At 45.5% G+C, this 23216-nt stretch overlaps 1 pseudogene; it reads right to left on the reverse strand.

Moving 5' to 3' along the window:
• Positions 1–13714: 13714 nt before the first annotated feature.
• LOC136449524 (uncharacterized) lies at positions 13715–23069 on the reverse strand (annotated as a pseudogene).
• Between the last annotated feature and the right edge of the window lie 147 nt (positions 23070–23216).

Genomic DNA, 23216 nt, shown 5'->3' on the forward strand with positions numbered 1-23216 from the left:
GGCCGAACTGTGATGCTCGCAGCGTCATCAACAAACGACGCCATGCCCAGCACGATGATGACATCCATCAAGTGGAGGCGAGAGCAGGCGGCACGGGCCTCGGCCTAACCATTGAGGAGTGCGGAGACAGGCATCCTAGGCATGGTGGTCGACCAAGCGACCAGAGCCCTAGACCGAATGGCCCGGAGCCACGGGCCTTTGGTCGTCACATCCAGAGAGCGTTGTTCCCACAGTGCTTCCGACCACCCACCAATATTGCCAGATACATCAAGGAAACGAACCCTAGTATATGGCTCGAAGACTTCCGGCTCACCTACCGAGCTGGAGGAGTGGATGATGACCACTTCATCATTTAGTATCTCCCCACCATGTGGGAGAGCATGTTCGGGCATGGCTCAAATTCCTCCCGCCCGACAGCATCCACGACTGGGTGGATCTCAAGAGGTTCTTCGTCGGAAATTTTTAGGGGACATATGTCTGTCCTAGGAATTCCTAGGACCTCAAGAGCTACCAGCAGGAGCCCAATGAGTCCCTATGGGATTACATCCCTAGGTTCTCAAAACGGTGCAACTCCCTTCCTGATGTCGTTGACACGGACATCATTAGTGTGTCCCTCTCTAGTACAACCTGTGAATCCCTGATCCACAAGCTCGGCTGTCTGAAGCCCTGTACCACCTGTGACCTGCTCGACATCGCCATGAATCACGCCTCCGACAAGGAGGCGGTCAGGGTGGTCTTCAGCAGCGGTCGGGACAAGGGCAAGGCCAAGCGCGAGGACCAAGGCGAGGGCCTCTCCACGTAAAGGGGCAAGAAGAACAAGAAGGATTAGTGCCGACCGACCAACCCAGCTTTGGTCACCACAGTTGATCGTGCGAGCAAGCAGCCCCAGCAGGGCTAGCCCAACCACTTCGACAAGTTCATGGAGAGTCCATGCACCAACCAAGCCTACCCCGTCAAGCACCTCTACAAGGACTGTGAGCTCCTCAAGCGCTTTCTGCGATAGGCCGGCAAGCCGAAGGAAGGAAAGGGAAAGGAGGAGGTGGTCAAGAAAGAAGGCACGGTGGACAAGGATAATGATGGCTTCCCCAACCCCAAGGAATGCCTCATGATCTTTGGGGAATCCGACGCCATCCACTCCAAGCGCCAGCACAAGGTACGCTACAGAGAGGAGTGTGCCACCGAGACGGTTGTCCCCTCTTTCCTTAGCTGGTTGGACTCCCCGATTACTTTTGATCAGAGAGACCATCCTTCCCATGTCACCTGACCGGGTTGCTACCCGCTCGTCGTCAACCCCATCATCTTAAAGAAGCACCTCACCAAGGTGCTGATGGACGGAGGCAGCGGCCTCAACATTTCTACGTCAACACTCTTGACGTCATGCACATCCCAGGTCGGAGCTCCACCTAGTGAGCTCTCCCTTCCACGGCATGATCCTAGGGACACAGGCATACCCACTCGGGTAAATCAACCTACCCATCACATTTGGTGACCGAGCCAACTTCCGCTCGGATGTCCTCACCTTAGATGTGGTGGACTTTCCAGGGTCCTACCATGCCATCTTGGGGCAGCCATGCTACGCCAAGTTCATGGCGATCCCCAACTACACCTACCTCAAGTTGAAGATGCCAGGACCGAACGACATCATCACCATGGGTAGCACCTTTTTGCACGCCTACACGTACGACCATGAGCATTATGAGCTCGCCATGGCCATCATCAACTCCGTTGAGCTCCCGGAGCTCGGGAATTCATCGACTCCAGTAGTCCTAGACTATAACGAGCTGACCTCCTCAAGTGCCTTCCACCCGACCAAGGAAACCAAGGCAGTGGGGATTATCCCCACCGACCCGACCAAGACGGTGCGGATCGGGACCAAGCTCTTGGCCAAATAAGAAAGCGAGCTCGCTGACTTTCTACGTGCCAATTGCGATGTCTTTGTGTGGAAACCTTCTGACATGCCAGACATACCAAGGGAGGTCGCCGAGCACGCATTACGCCTTGTCCTGAGCTCAAAGCCTGCCAAGTAGCGCTTACGTCACTTTGACGATGAGAGGTGCAGGGCCATAAGCAAGGAGATCGCCAAACTCCTAGCAGCCGAGTTCATCAAAGAGGTATACCATTTCGACTGGCTAGCTAATCCTGTTCTTGTGAAAAAGAAGGCCAGGAAATAGAGAATGTATGTTTATTATACTGGCCTCAGCAAGGCGTGTCCAAAGGACCATTTTCCTTTGCCACGCATAGACCAGATAGTCGACTCCACCTTAGGATGTGAAATCCTCTCATTTCTAGATGCCTACTCAGGCTACCACCAGATCACGATGAAAGAGTCCGACCAGCTCGTGACTTCCTTCATCACTGTATGGTTCGTACTGCTACATAACCATGCCTTTCGATCTGAAGAACGCTAGCACCACCTATCAATGGTGCATGCAGCGATGCTTCACCGACCAAATCGACCCAGCCGGCCAGCCTGACCAAGGCAAGCAGTCGAAACCAACAATCATCATCTATGTAGAGGACGTAGTGGTGAAAATGGCTTAAGCTAGCGACCTGATCACAAATTTGGCCGCAACATTCGCAAACCTCCGAAGGTTCAATATCAAATTGAATCCCAAAAAAGTGTTTTCGAAGTTCCAAAGGGGAAGCTCCAAGGATACATCGTGTCTGAGCGCAGCATCAAAGCCAACCCTAAAAAAATTAGGGCCATCTCCAACATGGGCCCTATACACAACATCAAGGGCATATAGAGGCTCACCGGCTGTTTGGCTGCCCTAAGCCGGTTCATCTCCCAACTAGGGGAACAGGGGGGCTCTCTACATACTTCTCAAAAAGACAGATGCATTCATCTAGACAGAGGAGGCACAGCAGGCTTTGGAAAGCCTCAAAGCATCACTGATGTCGGCCCCAGTCCTCGTCGCTCCCGAACAGGGAGAACCCCTCCTCCTCTACATCACGGCAAACAACTACATTGTGAGCGCCGCCCTCATCATCGAAAGGGAGGAGCTGGGACACCCCCTAAAGGTTCAATGATCGGTATACTTCATCGGTGAGGTACTCACCGACACCAAGGCTCGATACCCCTAGGTGCAGAAGCTTCTGTACGCCATGCTGATGGTGACCCGGAAGCTCCTGCACTACTTCACCGACCACGAGGTCATGGTCGTCACCTCGTACCCGCTGGGAGACATCATCCACAACCGCAATGCCATGGGTTGAATCTCCAAGTGGGCTCTCAAGCTCATGGGTCATGAAATCAGGTATGTCCCTCATACCGCTATCAAGTCTCAGGCTCTCGCTGACTTCATCGTCGAATGGACGGAAGTGCAGCTCCCGACCCTGGACGTCACCCACGAGTACTAGACAATATACTTTAATTGATCGGTTATGGCACCTAGTTCGGGGGCTAGAGTGGTTCTGATCTCCCCGGATGGGAGCAGGCTTCGCTATGTGATCCGTCTTCATTTTTTGGCCTCAAACAACGCTGCGGAGTATGAGGCCCTCATCAACGGACTGCACATCGTCGTTGAGCTCGGCGCTACGTGGTTGTACGTCCGCGGCGACTCAGAGTTGGTCGTCGACAAAGTCATAAAGGAGTCCTCCTGCAAGAGCCCTCTCATGGCAGCATACTACCAGGAGGTGCGTAAGCTCGAGGACAAGTTCCGAGGGATCGAACTGCATCATGTCCCCCAAAAGGACCATGATGCTATCGATTTCCTCACAAAATTGGCTACCAGGCGGGTTCCATCTCCAGATGGGGTCTTCATCAACGATCACCATGAGCCACCTGTCGACGTTCTGGAGGATCCGATCTAGACACACTCCAACACCAATTAGGCACTCAGGGGCTCCGACCTCCCGACATGCCCTGACCCCGACCAAGTGCTCAGGGGCTCAGACCTTGGTGCCTCCATGACAACGTCGTCCACCAACATCACCGTGGTGGCACTCGATCAGGCTTGACTGGAGAACACCACTACTCGCCTACCTCCTCGAGGAGGTTCTCCCACCAGAAAGGACTGAAGCACGATGAATCAATCGACGCATCAAGACGTTCGTCGTCATCGGTGACGAACTTTACAAGCTAAGTCCGTTGGGAGTACATATGAAGTGCATCCTGACCGACCAAGGGAAACAGCTCCTCCTCGAGGTCCATGCCGGAATCTACGAACATCACGCGGCATCGAGGTCGCTGGTTGGGAAAGCCTTTTGCCAAGATTTTTACTAGCCCACAGCTCTGCGAGATGTAGAGGAGGTTGTCCGCAGGTGTGAAGGATGCCAGTTCTATGCTCGGCAAACTCATCTGTCGACACAGGAGCTTTAGACCATCCCTATCACCTGGCCATTCGTGGTCTAGGGCCTCGACATGGTCGGACCCCTCAAAAAGGCCCCGGGTGGCTTCACTCATCTGCTCGTAGCGGTGGACAAATTCACCAAGTGGATAGAGGTGAAGCCCATCACCAATATCGGCTCAGAAGAGGCGGTCAAGTTCTGCCTCAATATCATCTATCGGTTTGGTGTTCCAAGCTGTATCATCACCGACCACGGAACAAACTTCACCGAGAAGAAGTTCTTAGACTTCTGTGACAGATACGCATCAAGATCGGTTGGGCCTCGGTCGGGCACCCGTGTACCAACGGTCAGGTCGAGCGGGCCAATGGTATGGTCCTCCAAGGACTCAAGCCCCACATCTTCGACCGACTCAAGAAGTATGTTGGGCGATGGGTTGTAGAAGTTCCAGTGATCCTCTGGAGCCTAAGAATGACGCCAAACCCGTCCACAGGGTTCACCCCTTTCTTCCTCGCATACGGAGCCGAAGCAGTGTTGCCCTCCGACCTCGATCACGACGCCCCAAGAGTAAATGCCTTCAACCAAGGCCGAGCCGCGGAGGCTCAGCAGGATGTGGTCGACCTACTCGAGGAGGCCTGTGAGACGACCGTCATCCGCTCCGCTCGTTACTAACAAACTCTCTGCAGGTACCATGAAAGAAAAATAAGGGGGAGGATCCTCAAGGTCGGTGACCTCGTACTTCGAAGGACCTAGTCAACCAAAAAGAAACATAAACTCTCTCCACCATGGAAAGGACTCTACACGATGACCGAGGTGATCCAGCTGAGCGTCTACCAGCTAAAGGACGACAACGGCAACATTCTCAACAACACATGGAACATTGAATAGCTACATCGTTTCTTCCCTTAAAACTCGGTGTTACCATTCTCTTTCCATTCTTATTTATTTTCATATTCGCAACAGACAAATAAAGAACTTCGCAGTTTTGGATTGCAAATGCACGCCTGCGCTATTAGTTCATTCATCTATACATTACCAATATTTAAATGCCTGTTCTCTACAGGAACAAATTCATCTAAGATGTCTCTTATCTACAGGAACAAGGCTGCAAGTGCACTGTCTCAATCACGCACATTTCCACAGGATAACAACTGGTGGTACATCGGGTGCGAAAAATGCAGCAAAAAAACAACTGATGATTCCACTCCATTCATCTGCAGCAAATGTGGTTGGAAATGACTAAGAACTAGGTACTGCTTTGCGTGTTTGAACTCTTATGCACATAGAGCTGAATAACCAATGTTACCACCTTTTAACTCTTATCTGTTGCTGCTTGTCAACATCTGCACAGATACAAGCTCTCTTTTACCGCAGCGGAGGACACAGCTGAAGCCCACTTCTTCTGCTATGATGAGGCACTGCAGTTATTATTTTTTCAGATAGCTAATCTTCAGAAACACGGTGTTTTATTGGGTTCATGATCAGACAGTGCATGCTGAAAAAACAGATCAATCCTATTTCAGCTTCAAGGCTGGCTGCGACAAGGTAATAATCTGAGCATCATTAATTTCATGGTTCGATGGTTTGCTAATCAGGATTTCAGCAGCCATATCATTATTTTTTCCTGCTGCCTTAAAAAACTACAATGATCTCTTACCACAAGCTATGTACCTCTTGTCCTCTTCCAGTGCCATATTCAAATTCCTAATTTTTAGCTGCATATCTGGATTTTTATCCAGTGCCATATTCAAATTCCTAATTTTTAGCTCCTATCAAGCGCTGTATCCTTCTCGTGATCACTGTTTACCACAAACGCTTAATTATTGTCACTCCCTCCTACAGGAAATACATGATATTTTCGACCACAGGCTTCAACTAGCAGTAGCTATACAACTTGATATTTGCTGCTTTTCATGATGGATGCCATTCAGTAACCAAATGTTGTTTTTAAATCTTTAGTTGGTTTTATACACTACTAGAGAATAGACTTTAGAACGATGTCCTAATTTAGCATTAGCCTCGGCATTTTTTTGCCCTCGGGACTAAATGACCCTTTAGTCCCGGTTGGTATAAGGTCCCTGCCCAACGGTCGTCCGCGGAGCAGGGATCTTTAGTCTCGGCTGGTATTACCAACCGGGACTAAAGGTTTACCTTCCTTTAGCCCCGGTTGGTAATACCAGCCAGGACTAAAGATTTTAGTCCCGGTTTGGGTGATGCCTCAGGAATAAATATTAATCTTTAGTCCCGGTTTTACCCCCTAACCGGGACTAATTATCCCGGCCAATACACCGGCTCATTTCTTCCTCCTCGAGCCCGAGCCATTCCATTCAAACTCACTGCCTCTGTTCTTCAGCTTGCTGTTGTTCTTGCTCTCTCCCCCTCCATTGGTATTGCTCTTCGATTTTGGAGGTAACAAACTTAATCCTCTTATATTTTATCAGTAGCTTATCTCATTTTGCGATGTAGATGCATATGTAACTTTATATGTTGGACTTTATTATAATTTTATATGTCATTTTTAGCTCAAAATCACATGATAATTTGCATATATGTTTGGATAAACAAAAGTTAAATTAGTTCATCAAAATCACGCCTCGCTCGTCCTCGCTGGAGCACGCGCCATCCTCGTCCCCGGTGGCTTACGTGATCTTAGAATTAATTTTTCCATGAAATAAAAAACTTAGAAAATAGTTAGAAAATTGTAGAAAATCCGTACTAGTTGAACTTGCGGACCGTGTTCAGCTCGGTGAGCATGTTCTCTGCCGAGCGGTAACGGACGTCAAGGAGGAGCTTTGATTCTACGAGGGAGAGCGGCAACGGTCGTAGAAGACCATGTTCCCTTTCTCGTAGAATCGGAGCTCTTCCTTAGCCAAGTACGGTGCCGTCCGGTGGAGAAATGCTCGCCGAGATGATCACGTAAGCAAGATCAACTAGTACGGATGGTTATTTATTGAAACATGTTTTTGAGCTATAATTTGATGGATATTTGATAATTTCAGACCTACAAATGTCATCTACAAATGTTACTATCCTCGGCAACCTAAACGCCCACGAGCTCGCCGATATCGAGCAGGTCACTTAGAATTATTTTTTCCATGAAATGAAATACTTAGAAATCATGTCTTTTATTTTTTAGAATTAAATTTTCCATGAAATGAAAAACTTAGAAAATAGTTAGAAAATTATAGAAAATCCGTACTAGTTGAACTTGTGGACCGTGTTCATTTCGGCGAGCATGTTCTCTGCCGAGCGGTAACGGACGTCAAGGAGGAGCTTTGATTCTACGAGGGAGAGCGACAACAGTCGTGGAAGACCGTATTGCCTTCCTCGTAGAATCGGAGCTCTTCCTTAGTCAAGTACGGTGCCGTCCGGTGGAGAAATGCTCGTCGAGATGATCACGTAAGTAAGGTCAACTAGTACGGATGGTTATTTATTGAAACATGTTTTTGAGCTATGTGATTTCTATGTCATTTTTAGCTCAAAATCACATGATGATTTACAATAGTAAAATCACTTGATAGTTTGGTATTTTACTATTATATATAGTACATATTTTATGGTTTAGTTAGATAAATAAATAATTTTAGTTTTGTTTAAATATATTATTTTAGAAAATATGAAATTTACACTAGTTTGCAAAAATAAGTATAGAAAGTAGATGACAACTGGTACCGGATCCTCGGCCTCTCGTTCGGTTGTGAAACGACTGAGGCCAGAATTCTCTCTCATTATCTGTGGCAAGTGTAAATAGAAGATTGTGATGGAGTACCGAGTCAAGAGACAGGGACCCAACAAGGATCGTGGTTTCTACAAGTGTCCAGATCGCGATGTGAGTTTCTTACGCATTTGATTATTATGGCTAATTGACCTGCTTTTCTTGAATATTTTTTACTAAATATTTTTTGGCTTTAATTTCAGTGGGAGGGCAATGGATGCGATGGTTGGTACTGGGAGGAAGATTATGCTACATACGTGCAGAATTCGGGTGCGCTTGAGGTAGCGGCTGCTGATGATGAGGCAGTGAGCCAGCAGGAGAAGCTTATTGATATTCAACAGAAGAATGATTTGTCTGTTCTAGCTGCGTACGGTCATGAAATAATTATATTACTGAAGTGCATTGTAGTTTTAGTTTGTTTAATGATAGTTGGGATTGCTTAGGTTGTAGCCAGGCTTAGTTAATTAATCAACCGTGTGTGTATCATCTATGTTGTGTAATATTATTTTCCATTAATTTTATATTGGCTTCAAAAATAATTGATCCACAACTTGTTTTTGTAGCAGGGTCTCCCCCCAGCCTAGCCCAATCATTCATTCCCCATCTCATCACAGCGTCGCGGGGAGCGAGATGACTTCATCCCTACGGTGATCTCCAACTCCTACACCGGCCCCATCGCCTCCACAACGATCTCTAACTCCTACACCGACTCCACCACCTCCACAACGATCTCCAACGCCTCCACGCCGGACTCCAACACCGGCCTCATCGCCTCCACGCCGGTCTCCAACACCGCCCCCACCCCCTCCACAGCGACGCACTACAAAGACGTCTAAGGTCCTGGCGGCAAAGACGACAAAAAAAGAGTTATTTCTCAAGAAATACTTCCTGAAAAGACTGATGAGTAAATAGCAGCTGAAGAAGACAAAAAAGTGAAAGATTTTTTTATAGATATCCAAAAGCAGAGACAAGCGAAGCTTAAGGAGAAGTCGTACTTTTACATACCACGAGATCAGCTGAGGCAGAAGGTCGAAGCTCACAAGAAAAAGATGCTTGAAGTTCGTAAGCCTCTGCCACTATCAGACTATGACCGCTCCCTCGTGAAGTCACATGATGCACATAAGAAAAGAAAAAGAGCATCAGGGAAGGATGTCCCACAGCTCAGACAACAGAAGCAACCAATGCAAAATCTTGTTGTTTCTAATGAATATGGTTCCAACATAGAAGTCTATCGACCAGACAACTCTAGAGAAGTGTCGGTTCAAGACCTTAATGCTTTTTTTGAACAAACTGGTTTAACCTTGGATCAAGTGACGGGCAAAGCTCCAATCCAGAACCTAGAAGTTGATACCTGGAAGACTTATAAATTTGGCAAAAGTCTGTACAACCCTGCGGCTCTGAATGAATTGGGTACGTAAATGTACTTACTCAACAAGTGGTACATGCAGGCGTGTGGCAGGGGTGAGCAGTGGATCTTTGTCAGATTTAGAGACCATCATTACTTCCGTGGTGATGACATCTTACATATTAGTTTCGAAGAATTGCATCAACTATACCACTTGGACGCTCTGGACAAATCAATCATTAGCTCCTTTTGTTTGTAAGTAATTCTTACTTTTATTTAATATGCGTACGTGTATATAATTATCCTCACATGTAACTTATATTTATATACAGATTCCAGATGTCAGAGCTCCAAAGAATACAAGACACCAGTGTTGGCTTCATTGATCCTTATATCGTATTCAAAACCGATATTATTTTCAAGGAGCACTGGGTATCTCAAGCACAGACGAATATCATGAAGTTCTTCGTGAAGCAGCACGACAAGACAACAATACTTTTTCCATACAACTTTGAGTAAGTGTTAATAATAATTATGTAGTCTACATATTTTATGTAATATCAATACAACTTATATGCATGTACGTGTGTGTATAAACCAATACAGGTTTCACTGGATACTCATTGTCATTGAGTTAAACTCAAGTCAGTTAGTAATCTTGGACTCATTGAGAAAAGAGCGAGCACTATACCAAGATATGATAGAAATTATCCAGGGGTAATTTCGATCTCTCGTGCACAACTATTATTGAATAGACTTTGCCATAATTTATTAACGATCGTACATTATTGGTCACACAGGGTTTGGAAAGAGTTTATTCGGCAACACCGCAAGGATTGCAAGGCACCACTTAATGTAGTTGAAATACCAGTAAGTTGTACTATATATACTTCCCCACGTGTTTAATTACTATATCGTACTTCAATTTACGTGTGAGATGATGAGAATAATCTTCTTCTCGTACAGTGGTGTTTGCGGCAGGAACCAAGTAATAACTTGTGTGGATACTATGTTTGTGAATTTATCACTGCACGCATAGGAAGAACTCTTGAAGATGTCCTCAGAGTATGTATATATTAAATTTTTATTTATTTTTAAATGAATATATATATATATATTAATACTTTTTCTTTTATTTCAAATGCAAGACTGAATGGTTGAAACGAAGAGTCATGCAAAAAGACCATATGAAAGCAGTTCAAGAGTTAATAACAAGATATCTTCTAGAAAAAGTGCTAAATCCCAACGGCGAGTTCTACTTTGATCCTAAGGAACTAATGATGTAAATTAAATGTTTATTGATATCGTTATTTTCGAGAACAAGATTATGAAAGTGTTGTATATATACATATATATATCTATAATATATATAGTTTCATACTTTATTCGAATATAATAATGCTTAAGATGAGAATTAGATGTAATTATATGCGTGCGTGTATTTATATTAGTAGCGTAGAATACGTACATAAAAATATATTATATATTAAACAAATATGTGTAACTGAACTGAAAACAAATTAAACAAAAAAAAGAAAAAGAAAAGGAACCTTTAGTCCCGGTTGGGGTTACCAACCGGGACTAAAGGGTGAGGCCACGTTTGCTCGGCTGGAGGGCCTTTAGTCCCGGTTGGTAATACCAACCGGGACTAAAGGTCCCTCTTTAGTCCCGGCTCGATGACCCGGAACTGAAGGTTCCACCTGGTACCACCTTCAGTCCCGGTATCGTTGTCCCGGCGCGGTAACCGGGACTAAAGGCCGTTACCGCCCGGGACAACAAGTCCATCTTGTAGTAGTGATATACAGAATTCTTCTTCCTTTGATCTATGCCACGCCTATAATTTTTTGATCCATACATTATTGGTCTTCATAATCCTATATCTATGCGCACATATGCATGGTTAATATGGAATTATAAAAAAAACATACATGCACATTTTTTTAATCATGGTCTACCATTGTAGCAGGTACGTAACGCACATTAGAGTTTCAAATATTATTAACCTTTTTCTATCAACGAACAAGAAGGGCAATTTAGACAGGAAGAGAACCTTTGCTCTGATTACTGCTTAGGGAGTCATTTGGATGATACATTGTTAATTAACGTGTACATTCATTCCATACAAACTTCTTTTGAGTTCCTGAATACGTGCAAAATCACATACACTTGAATCCGGTTGCATCACAAGCAAAATGTTATGCCTGCATAGATGGTTAACTGTTTTTTCTGGTTATATCACAAAACTGAACCTTTCTTACATCCCCAAATGCTGGTTCGAACATCTTATGTGTTCTAACAGAGGCTGAAAATTCCTTAAATACATTATATATAGGATTATGAGTAAAGACGAGGCCCCTTAATAGCTTATATGATCAGGTTTTATATTATGCAAGTTCACTCATGTGGGCCAGGCTGCTGATACTCCTACTATTTATCAATTTTGTATGGTCATGCACTCATGTGCGGCGGCTGAGAAAAGCGAGGGCTAACAGCAACGGCTATCAGTTTTGAGGCGAGTCCGGTGCAGCATTTCTGCATGCTTTATTAGTTTTCCATCGATACTGTATACAGACCTAATGCTCCACCAATGAAGCAAACATATTAGAACCCAACTCATTGCCATGCTTACGCATCGATCCTCATGGCACATCCCCTGAAGGTAACAGATGGTTCTTCTACATTTGGATCATGCACTGTCGTTAATTCATTGCTTGCTATACATTCAGTACCTTTGATTTATCCAAATTTACTTTCTTTTGTTATTTTCTGTGTACTATATATTTCAAGTAATATAGTATAAATATGTGGTCTATAAAAGGCATGGATATTTACGGTTCATATTTCCCCATAATTCTAAGTAACATTCTGATATGATGCTGTACATGCTCCTGTAGCTCAGAGGTTGTACCTACAACTGTTTGTAGACTCGAACCAAGAAGATATCTGCAACGAAGATATTCTCTAAGACAATGCCTTACAAAATGGATGAAAGCACTGCATTGATTGATTATGGTCAGGTCATTTTCCTCCCCCCCCCCCCCCCCCCCCCCCCCCCCGCGCACACACACACACACACAAAACAGTAGGGGACCCAATAGGATTGACGACTATTACCATTACTGAGTAGCATCCAGTTGGTACCTGAAAAAATTACTATTAGGATTCACAGATATTTCTATTTCTGAGTAACATCCCGTTGCTGTCTGAATCAATAGTTATTACATTTCCATATGCCCATATACAACACAGCTATCATGATAGCCTTCCTTTTGCTGTAATCTGTTGCCAGTGCTCATTCTTTTCTGATGCCCAATTAGCTATTTTTTTCCTATGCTGTATGCAAGTCTTAAACATCCGAGATTGAGGTCTGGGTGGGTCCTTTGCACCTGATTCCTCCAACATTTGGTTAGTCCATTCATGCCTTGTCTATGCTTATTTTTTGCTCTTGTGTGTGCTATTTCAGGTTACATGCCTTCTTTTTCTTGACCTGTTGGTTAAGACTCTTACGTTATTAAGAAGACAGGTTCGTTCCATGGTATACATTCTAATTGCATATTCAAAGGCAAATTACATTAGTCACAGACGAAACTGATTTTATACAAAAGTTCTTTTAAACAAATCTACCGCTTTTTATTACCCAGTCATATATACAAGTTTGACTAATATACACACACATATAACTGATTGAGGTAATAATCCTTTTTAAGAAGGAACATATCGGAGTCTAACAACAAAGGGTCTCACTTTGATCGACATCTGCTGGTTCCCACTTAGATTTACATGTGCTTAATTTCCCTCGTTAGCTTCTTCTATCCTTTTCTCCACTTATCCAGGACAGTCCTGATGAAGGTTAGCATGAACTGCTCTCAAAAGGGATATATAGAGTACATAGATGCTGAAGAAGAGGAGACTACCACGATCTCCATAATCATAAATGGAAGTGAGACATGCATATGTAGCTACCTGGACATATTCTGTGGCTCTTATGTATGAAACGGATTTTGTCTACCATTCTGGAGATTCTTCTATGTAAATCAGTTCACTTTTCTTCATTACAGTAGTTTGTTGTCACTACACAGGCAGAGATGAATAAAGGATCCAATACTTCTTCCTGATATATACTAAATCCGTCAACATTTCAGTTCCATCCCCGTATTACACGTTTGAACATTTACTCTTCAGTCATAGTTTGCCTATGCTATGTAAATGACCAGGTCTTCTGATCATAAAGCTTTGCCCTCGCGAGCGAAGGAGCGTGCCCTTCACTAGTTAAACAATCAAACAAACAGATGGCGCATGTTAATCATATACCTACCAGCAACGCAAACTCAGAACATGCAGAACCTGATTGCACTTCCACACTACGGTAGCACGTAACAGTCATCAAGATCAACAATAAGCCAAAGGCAAGAACAAGTCTGAGGTTTGTTACACGGACTCGCTGACGCACAATGCCACATGGTCAAATTCGTTATTGAACTTTTATGTTATATGTACCAATGGGTGTTCTCATTTGAAGAAGAGAAACGGCAAATAATGCTTGCAATTTGGATGGGACACCAACCGCTTCAGAAATCTGAACGTTGAAATCCTGTAGGTTGCGATCCAACAGCCAGCTCTCCTTATTCCGGCTGCCTATAACTTAGCCGGCGAGAAGATGATATGTACAATGGACCGGGCACAACCTTCGGTATTTACAAGGTGGGATGATCATCATGCAGGTCAAGCGGCTGCGGTCCTGAAAGATGGGCTGTCGGACTTCAGAAACCGGAAATATTCCTTCTGCAACATCTGCCCTCCATTCACTTGGTCAAAGCTGCACCTGTAGAAGCTGGAGATAGAAACTTGATTATTGAAACAAGTGATGCTTGGGAGATGGTGGCACTCGCTAGATAGGAACAGAATCTGCCAAATCAACCCTACAACTAACTGAAACTATTCCAAGAATCAATCTGCAAAATCAACTGTCCCAAGAATCAACATGAAACTGTTCTAGGCATGACTTTCCACTGGCTAATGTATTTTTCATAGCTATAAATAACAGGCTATTGCTGTGGCATTCTGAAATGCAACTACCACATGACTCAATAAATACACTTGTTCAATGAACATCGGTGGCCCAAAGGATCGATTCGATGAATAACAAGCGGCATGTTCGCTTGGTCGTAAACGATCGTAAATTTCCAACCAGAACAGTATTTTTCTCTCACACCAAACCAGCCAGCAGTAATAATCCACGATCATATACGGTCGTTTCAGCCCTAGCCAAACAGGCTGAAGGGCTCCAGTATGACCCCAGTGGCTCAAACAGGACATGCAATAATGAGGGTGACAAGGCCAATAATATCTTGATCCAAAGCAGAGAAGGCACCACAGTTTATATTTCATTTATGGTTCAGTTTGCAAGAACGAACTCAGGTGGGGGGGGGGGGGGGGGGGGGGGGGGGGGGCAATATTTGCTCACAACCAGCACTAAAAATGTAGATATTCCAAATTTGCTGAAAGTAAAACCTTGAAATTATAAAATTTAATTTGCTAAGGTAAGTACCTGCCATCCAGGCCAACCATCATCACAGTATTCTGGGCACCAAAGGCTACTATGTAACGAGTGACTTCTGGTAAATGGAACTGAGCAAATGACCACTCTGAACTGAAATACTTCGGCAGGATCCCTGAAGAAAAATCAGCAGAGAGAACTTAGTAACTTGCATTCCTTGAGAAACCCAGCCCAATACTCTCTAAATATTATAAAATGAGATGGAAGGATTTGGCTAACATGCAAATAATTCATTATGTTTAACAAGATGTATGGTTATATACGAGTTTAGCTGCTAGAAAATAGCTTGTAGCTTGTAGAACGGGCGTACCCAGTGCAGAGAGCTCCTGCTCTGTGCGGGGTCTGGGGAAGGGTGTCAGTGGCAAGCCTTACCCTCGCCTGTGCAATGCGAGGAGACCGCGACTCGAACCCGGGACCTTCCGGTCACAGGCGGTAAGACTCTACCGCTTGCACCAGGCCCGCCCTTCAGCTTGTAGCTTGTAGCTTGCTTAATTTTTTCATGCTAAAATAGCAGAATAGGAGGTTGCATGATTTTATGTTTTGCGTGAATCCTAAATACTTGCACACTACTCAGTTAATTGCTTAGTACTTGTACACTTCCAGGAGATAGAAAAATTTCGAGCCAGTGGTCTTCTGTTAGCTAACTTGGGAGTTCAGAATGGCTCTTTTACTGGATGAGTGGATCACCTCAAGCCATATGCTAGCAAACAAACTTTATGTTTCAATAATTGAGAAAGCAGGCAAGAGAGCGTATGCTCCCATGAGCGCATGCCTGCCAGTTCCATAATGTGACTAAACAATATCAGAGGGAAATGTTGAGGTCATTGCAATGATATCACAAACAATCAACATATGAACTGAACTCCATAAAACTGACCCCAATACCAGGAAGAAAACAATTGCATCTAGTCAGGTACTCAGGTCAGAAGTCTAGAAGATCATGAGAATGCATGGCGCCAATGGACAATGAAACCAAAATAAATCATCTAAGATCCTTGTGACTGGAAGTGAAGAAAATAGCCATCAATTAGGTTCAAAATAACTTACAGATAGACAATTCCATAGGTATCGCACTGATATACATCTCATCTAATTAACTTCACAACAATAGTAAGTTTAATGGCACGACTTCCAGTAGTGAGATGCAAAACAGATCAAACAAGAATGGGTGCAAACCGGAGTAGCATGTGTACCTCTCATAAAAGACAGTGATGAACTCGCATTGGATCCAGTGTTTGCCTGAATAAGAGGATCAATAGAACTGGAAGAGTTCTGGTGATCCATTCGTTCAAGAGCGCGTTGCTCATTGCTTGCATCCTCCCCAGCAACTCTGACTCTCAGGGAGAAAATATGAACAGTCCCTTTGTCGCTGGACACTGCCAACCACTGCACGTTGGGTGACAACGCAATGCTATATATTTCTGCTTTGTCAAGCCCTCTGCGTACCTACGTGTCATTTAGATTTTAGATCATTATGCATACATCCTAATATTTAATTATTTATGAATTATTATGACATCGTAACCGAAGAGGCAACAGAACAAAGAAGAAGACCATGCTTTTTATTCACAAAGGAGGGTGTCATGCAATGCAACAAAAGAAAAGGATCGCCATAGATACAATTCTGGAGAGCAATAGAAATTATGCTCACCTCTTGTAGGCGAGTGCCATCCATTGTGTTGAATATTCTGATCAAAGTGCCCTTCGTGCTTGCAGTTGCCAGTAGAAGACCATCCATTGTCAGTGACATGCAAGAGATGTGTGAATCATGAGCTGGGATTGTCTTCGCCATCTTCAGCCCGAAATGCTCCACGCGAACATGCCCCTGGTGCACCCCAGGGCAAGCCAACACTGAAGTATTGGAATGATGAGAGAGGCAGCAAAGTCCCTTGGGATTTGACAGGGTGTCAATCTGGTAGAGCAGCTTCAAATCGGTGAAGTTGTAGACGAATATCTTGCGCTCGAGGACAATCACAATGTAGTCCTTTGCCAATTTTACAGCCCGGACATCAGAGCGGAAGGCGAACTCTCCAATGCAACGGCTCTGGTGATCGTCCCAGATCATCACCTTGTTCGGCGGGTACTGCACATTGGAGCCACCACCAACAAGAGCAAGGATGTTGCAACGGAACAGCATCTCGACAATCCCGAACCCGCCGCTCTTAAGGTCCCTCCTGAAAGTCTCCTTGAAAGGCTCGCAGTTAAAGATCCTGAACCCGTTGCTGGTACCAGCAGCGAAGCATCCACAATCCTGGTTCCAGGCAACCGAGAACAGCCTGACCTCCTGGTCATCACCGCGGCCCGCTTCAGGATGGGCCGTAGGCGCTGGCAGCGGCCAGGCATGGGGCGACTCAAATGTTCCAAGCTTGCCCGAGGGGTGAAGACCCCGTGATGTGGAGACCTGGGAGCTCATTAGCCGCCAGTGAACACAAATCAATCGCCTTTGAACCACAAAGATTCAGCTATCACAAAGGGCAAAAGCGGTCGCCACTGACGAAATTCAGGGTGTCCTGCAGCAAGTAGAAAGCATCAATAGCAGCCAAAGAAGAGAAAACCTTGGATGAAGTGTAATCTGCTAAACAAGTAAAGAAGCATCAGGTTATGGATTGCCGGAGCTTATAGCTTATATAATGGAGTGGAGTGTTTGGTTTGGGGAAAGATCGCCGGAGCTTATATCTATAATGGAGTGTTTGGTTTGGGGAATCAACCAATTCTACCTAGGTGATGTATCATGACTCCATTCCCCAAATTTTGGAATGACCTCATTCCTCATACTAGTATTAATTATTAGCTTGTGAGGAATGAGGTGGTGATAGATCAACTCATTCTATTCCACAAACCAAACAAAAAACTAGAGAGTAACATGATGATGGACCACTTCGTTCCACAAACCAAACACCCTCTAATTGTTTTAGCACTCAATTTGTCAGTAGCACAGGAAAAGGCATACTGCATAGCACTCAATTTGTCAGTAGCGCAGGAAAAAGGCATAATACATAGCTGGAGGTTTGTAACCAAAGGCGAGGCGAGGCGTCATTACGGCCTTGCCCACTGGGGTTCAGGATGATGCCCCCAAAGAGGTTGGAAACGACAAGCTAACGCTAATAGACACGCCGCCGCACGGCAAACGAAAACCACCAGAAACCGGGTGGGGCAATTGGATTCGGAACGGACGGAGGGCACATCCATGATCCATCGGGGGAAGCTCCCTTCCTCACCAGCGAGCGGAAACGGAAATCATATCCCATCCCGGCTCGGACGGATCTCGCGACAAGGGAACAGAATTGCAGCCGCGGCGGATCTGGGCGGAACCGGGGTAATCGACCGCCGCGCTAGGAGCGCGCATCGCGATTGCCCCCAACAACGGAAGAATGGGACGCGAGCGTTACCTCTTGCGCCGCGACGCGGAAGGGCGGCGGGGACGGGTCCAGGCGAGGCGAGGCGAGCACGCGTGCGCGCCACGGAAGCAATGGAGTGGGGCAAGCGACGGGCGGGCGGGCGGACGGGGGAAGGGCAGAGTGGGAGGGGAGGGGGAGGTACGAAGGAGGAGGAGTCGGGGCTCGGGAAGCGCTCACCTCCGCCGGATGCGTGCGCCGCAATTAACCCCCGCTCCGTTCAGACCGTGCTAATCCCATCACTAGAGCGTCATTACGGGGTTCGCGGGACCTGTGATGTTGTCAACCGCGGGATGACGCTGTTTCGTTCACTGCAGCATAGGCGAAGCAATCCAGTAACGTCTGCAATGGCCGGCACCGGCACGGTACGGGGCGCGATCTGAATCTTGGGATGGCTAGGGGCTAGGGTCCCAGGTACTTGGTCCCCCGGTCCCCCCGGATATTATTGTTAGGCCTTAATTAGATTGGGGTTAGTAATCAGTATTTGACACTGTAGCACTTTTGTTTGTATTTGATAATTATTGTCAATCATGGTCTAACTAGACTTAAAAGATTCGTCTCGTAATTTATAATCAAACTGTGTAATTAGTTATTTTTTTTATCTATATATCAAAGATTTGATGCGATGGAAAAAGAGTGAAAAAACTTGCAATCTAAATAAGGCCTGAGTGCCACTGCCGCGTGCATGGCCATCGTCTGTCGCCGTCGAGAATGTCCTGAGTTCCCGAGGATTCGACGCTAGTTTACGGCATTACTCTACTCCCGAACATTATTTTACTTGCTCCTTTCATTCCTTACACGGGCCTCTGTCTCAGTGCAAACATTTTGAGTCTTTGCTGCGAAAATAGCTCACCGGAGCAGGGCAGCAGGCACGTTACGCAGCAACCGCTAACAGGAGTTGCCGAGCACCATTTGAGAGTGAAAATAGTATGGTGCCCGGCATGACGCATTCTAATGAAGTACTAGATCATTTCATTTCCCAGCTTGAAGAGCACAGCATAACACAAGGATCATATGGATTTCCCAGCTTGAAGAGCACAGCATAAACAATAAAGTATTTGGTGATTTTATTTTCCAGCTTGAAGTGAGCACAGCATTATCAAGGACCATAAGGATTTAACGACACATTCGAATCCGTTGTATATACTCACCATTTCTATTTATGTAGTAATTTGTACCGTATATATGGTCAGGTAAATCCTCAGGCGCTCAAGCATCCCGCGAGAGCCTATACAGGGGGATGGAAATATGCAGTCACAATACACAACCATGTACGCCTTCAGCTTCAGCTTGGTGTACACTCTCCCAGCACCACATCAGGGCCGCACTGCTCGCAGGCGCTGCCAGCAGCAACACACGCACACCCACACACCCCTAACATCTGCATAATAGAGTGGAGCGCTCCAACTTGCCGCTCTTTTGGCTCTCTTAGATTAGAATAGCTGGAAGAAGAGGCTTGTTGAACCGTCACTGAACGACCGGAGGTCTGCTGGCTTCACCAAGGCCCTGCACAGCGGGCACGTTCGCTCCCTCTCAAACCTGCCATGGTCCAAACAAGGCCAAGAAAGCTGAGATAGGTAATGAAATCACTGAAAGATGTGTGAAAATAGTGCAAAGGAAAGGTCGCATGGTATACAATGGGGGAATGGGTACGTGAATTACCATTCGGATACACAATCTTCACAAAAGATGTGTTTGCAGCGCAAAAGGATGGGAACATGCATCTTTTCTTGGCATATCGCACACGAATCTCCAGCAGCAACCACCTGAACAAAGAACACAAAGATGGGTGTTGAAAGATCGAATGCATATCTCAGAACTTTTCATCACTTTATGTTTCCAGACATGGAAGAAGTGAAGAACATATTAGCTACCTGCTCACTTGTTGCATATGAACCATAATGGAAGTCTTTATGAGATAATGCTCTCAATGCCGTCAAAAATGATTGAACCTGACAAAGGTACAATATGTGTCAGATTGGCTAGGTATCAGTTCAGCAATTAGATAAGTGAAATGTATAGCACCTTTTCCACAACTGATGTCAACTTGAAAGTGAGATACAAGCCAGTGGTTAGAGATGAAAATAGGCTTCCATACTCCTTGTTCAGGAAAAAAACGGTACCACACAGGTGTAGGCAATAATGCACGGTACAAAAGTAGAAAATATTCCACAATCGTCAACATTTGACCCTGAACAGCAGAAAAAATTGGTTATAGCTTCACCCGTCTACAGTTATGCAGAAGTAACCAAAACAAACCATGAGCTACCAAGGAAAATCACCAAAATGTATCACAGAAAATGTAGGATAACAAACGTAGATGGCTTACCTGCCTGCGATAGCTACGACCTCTACCGTTCTTATAGTACATCAGCAGCAAACATTTGATAACCATAGCAGTTTGGCGCACCATTGTATCTGCAGAAGATTAAGGGACACATGTGACCAAAGATTATACAAGAAAGCATCGCCATTACGACAGTAACACAGTATTGATGGTTGAACAAATATAAAACGAACGCGATGTTGAAATATATGTGACAGGTTACCCACTTACAACCTAGGAGCAACCTAACTATTTGTAGAAGGCAAGTACATATGCAAACGTCAAGTAAAGCCAAAGCGAACACCTAAGCCTAATTGACAAATTGGATATTCCAGCTCCAGATACTTAATTTGTTCAGGCAGTATATGACTTCAACTGATGCCAGCACTATCACTTTGCAACCATTCTAGAGACAAACCATGTTCGCTTGTCTTATGAGCCGTACTATTTCAGCGAACGAACAGTGTTTTTCTCTCACAACAAATCAGCGAACAGTACTTTCAGCCATGGCTTTTCAGCAAAGCGAATAGGGCCAAAATGTAAATATGTAAAAGCACCATACCATTCACCAAGATGATGAATATTGCATGCCAAAATGGTGGTATTTCTTTTGGAGGAAGCATCATGAGAGGTCTTATAAGGTCCCCATTCTTGTAACACCAATAAAATCCAGATACATGAACAACAAATAATATTGTAATCCCGACAAGAACCGGAATTTTTCTCTCCCTCTGCATGAAAGGGAAACAAAAAAAAATCAAATTAGTCAATATGGTACAAGGATAATTTGTAAGCACTATATTGTCAGTAACAGAGAAAAAATGCATAAAATTATTGAAAGCAACTAAGTTTGAAGATTTAAGGTATCAGAAATTCGCTATGGAAACAGGACTCCCAATCAATACCAGAATTAATCAATTACTGCAGCAATAGAAAGGTTAATCCTGTTTCTGTATACATACACACACATCATGCTTCACACTTGTTGAGTGTGGAACAAAGGTTAAATCATCCTAGAAATCCACCTAATTAATCCTTAGACAATAGCACACTCCAAACAAATGAAAGGACAGCATAGCCTTGGTGATTGCTTATACGCATGCACAGAATTATAATGCCTTCATGTGCAGGAAATCCATAAAATCTATCCATATGATGGTTATGTTACCAAATAGTTAAATGTTCACCATATTTGTTGACTAAAACATTTCCATGTTTAGAACACTTGAAAACATTCATTAGATGAGCAAAAACAACTCTAGACAAAGAACTGGCATTCAGTGAAACCAGAATTATTTAATGGCAATTAACACCCAGGAAAATAATGGCACATAGCAAAACGATTTTTTTTAATCTCATTGCTCTCGAGACACAAATCTAGAATTACACCAGAAGTTCAACAAAACAATCACCAACCTTCAGAGCAGTCTGCTTACGCAGGATATCATTGGACTTGAACATCACTGCAGCAATCCAAATGGTCACAAAGAAACCTGTGCAAAACAACCCAAAACAAATTTAGCCAACATTCCCCACACATCCACATTACTTCAATTCGCAAATAGTGTGATCCTATTTTCTAAGGATCAAGTTGTCATGTACATAATTTGCGCTCTGTTGACAAGTAAGTGAGAAGCACCTTGCAAATGTTGTCGGATGAAGACGACGAGCAGCAGCAGTGAGAAGGGCAGTATCTGCTCCACCCACCTGGCCACCTGCTGTATGTCGTACCGCTGGTACGACGACGAGGATTCCCTGCCGCCCTCCCCGCCGCCAACCGCAGGTGTCGGTTCCTCCGGTTGCGTCCTCGTTGCGTGTCCATCCGCTTCCTCCTCCTCGAGGATCGCCTCCTCGGCCCTCTCGGAGGACGTCCCCGCCTCGCCGGGCGCCACAATCCGGATCGACACCTCACCCGGACCAGCCCCGGTCCCCGGCTGTTGGGTTCCGCCACCGGGATCGGGACGGAGGATGCCGGAGTACTCAAGCAGCGCGGTGAGCGGCGCCTGGATGAAGCTGGACGCCGAGAAGTGCACGCCGTACCTCCTGGACGGCGCGGGCGGCTGGGGCGGCGGCGGCGGTGACGGGGCGCGCTGCGGATGGGGCTGCGGAGGCGGCGCCGCGTCCATCGGGGCCGGGCGGGACGGCGCGCGGGATGAGGGGAGCTTCCAGAGGAGGCCGAGCCCGCCGCGGCGGCGGCGGGGGAGGGCGGGCGGCGCCGCGTCGGGGGCCGAGGGGAAGGGCGGAGGGGACGACGTCGGGGCGGCGCGGAGGCCGCACGCGGCGAGGCGGAGGCGGTGGAGGGGCCCCGTGCTCGTCGCCGTCGTCGTCGCTGTCGCGGTCGCGGTGGGATGAATTTTTTCGGGAGGCTTTGAGGATATTTTGTGGCCTGTCCTTTTGATGATCCTCTCTTTCTTTTCCGGGCATGGGTTTTGTTTGTTTCTTTGCTTTTGCTTGCGTGCGCGGCTGGTTTGGTCGCGCGTGACTGTGTCCTCGTTCGTTAATCCTTTGTGAGGTGCGGTTTTAGGAGGCGTGTCGAAAGGATATTGTATAGGATGTTTGTATACTAATAAAAAAAATAAATTACATAATAC

Source organism: Miscanthus floridulus, chromosome 5 (genome assembly GCF_019320115.1).
Source record: "Miscanthus floridulus cultivar M001 chromosome 5, ASM1932011v1, whole genome shotgun sequence".
NCBI classification, from domain to species: Eukaryota; Viridiplantae; Streptophyta; class Magnoliopsida; order Poales; family Poaceae; genus Miscanthus; species Miscanthus floridulus.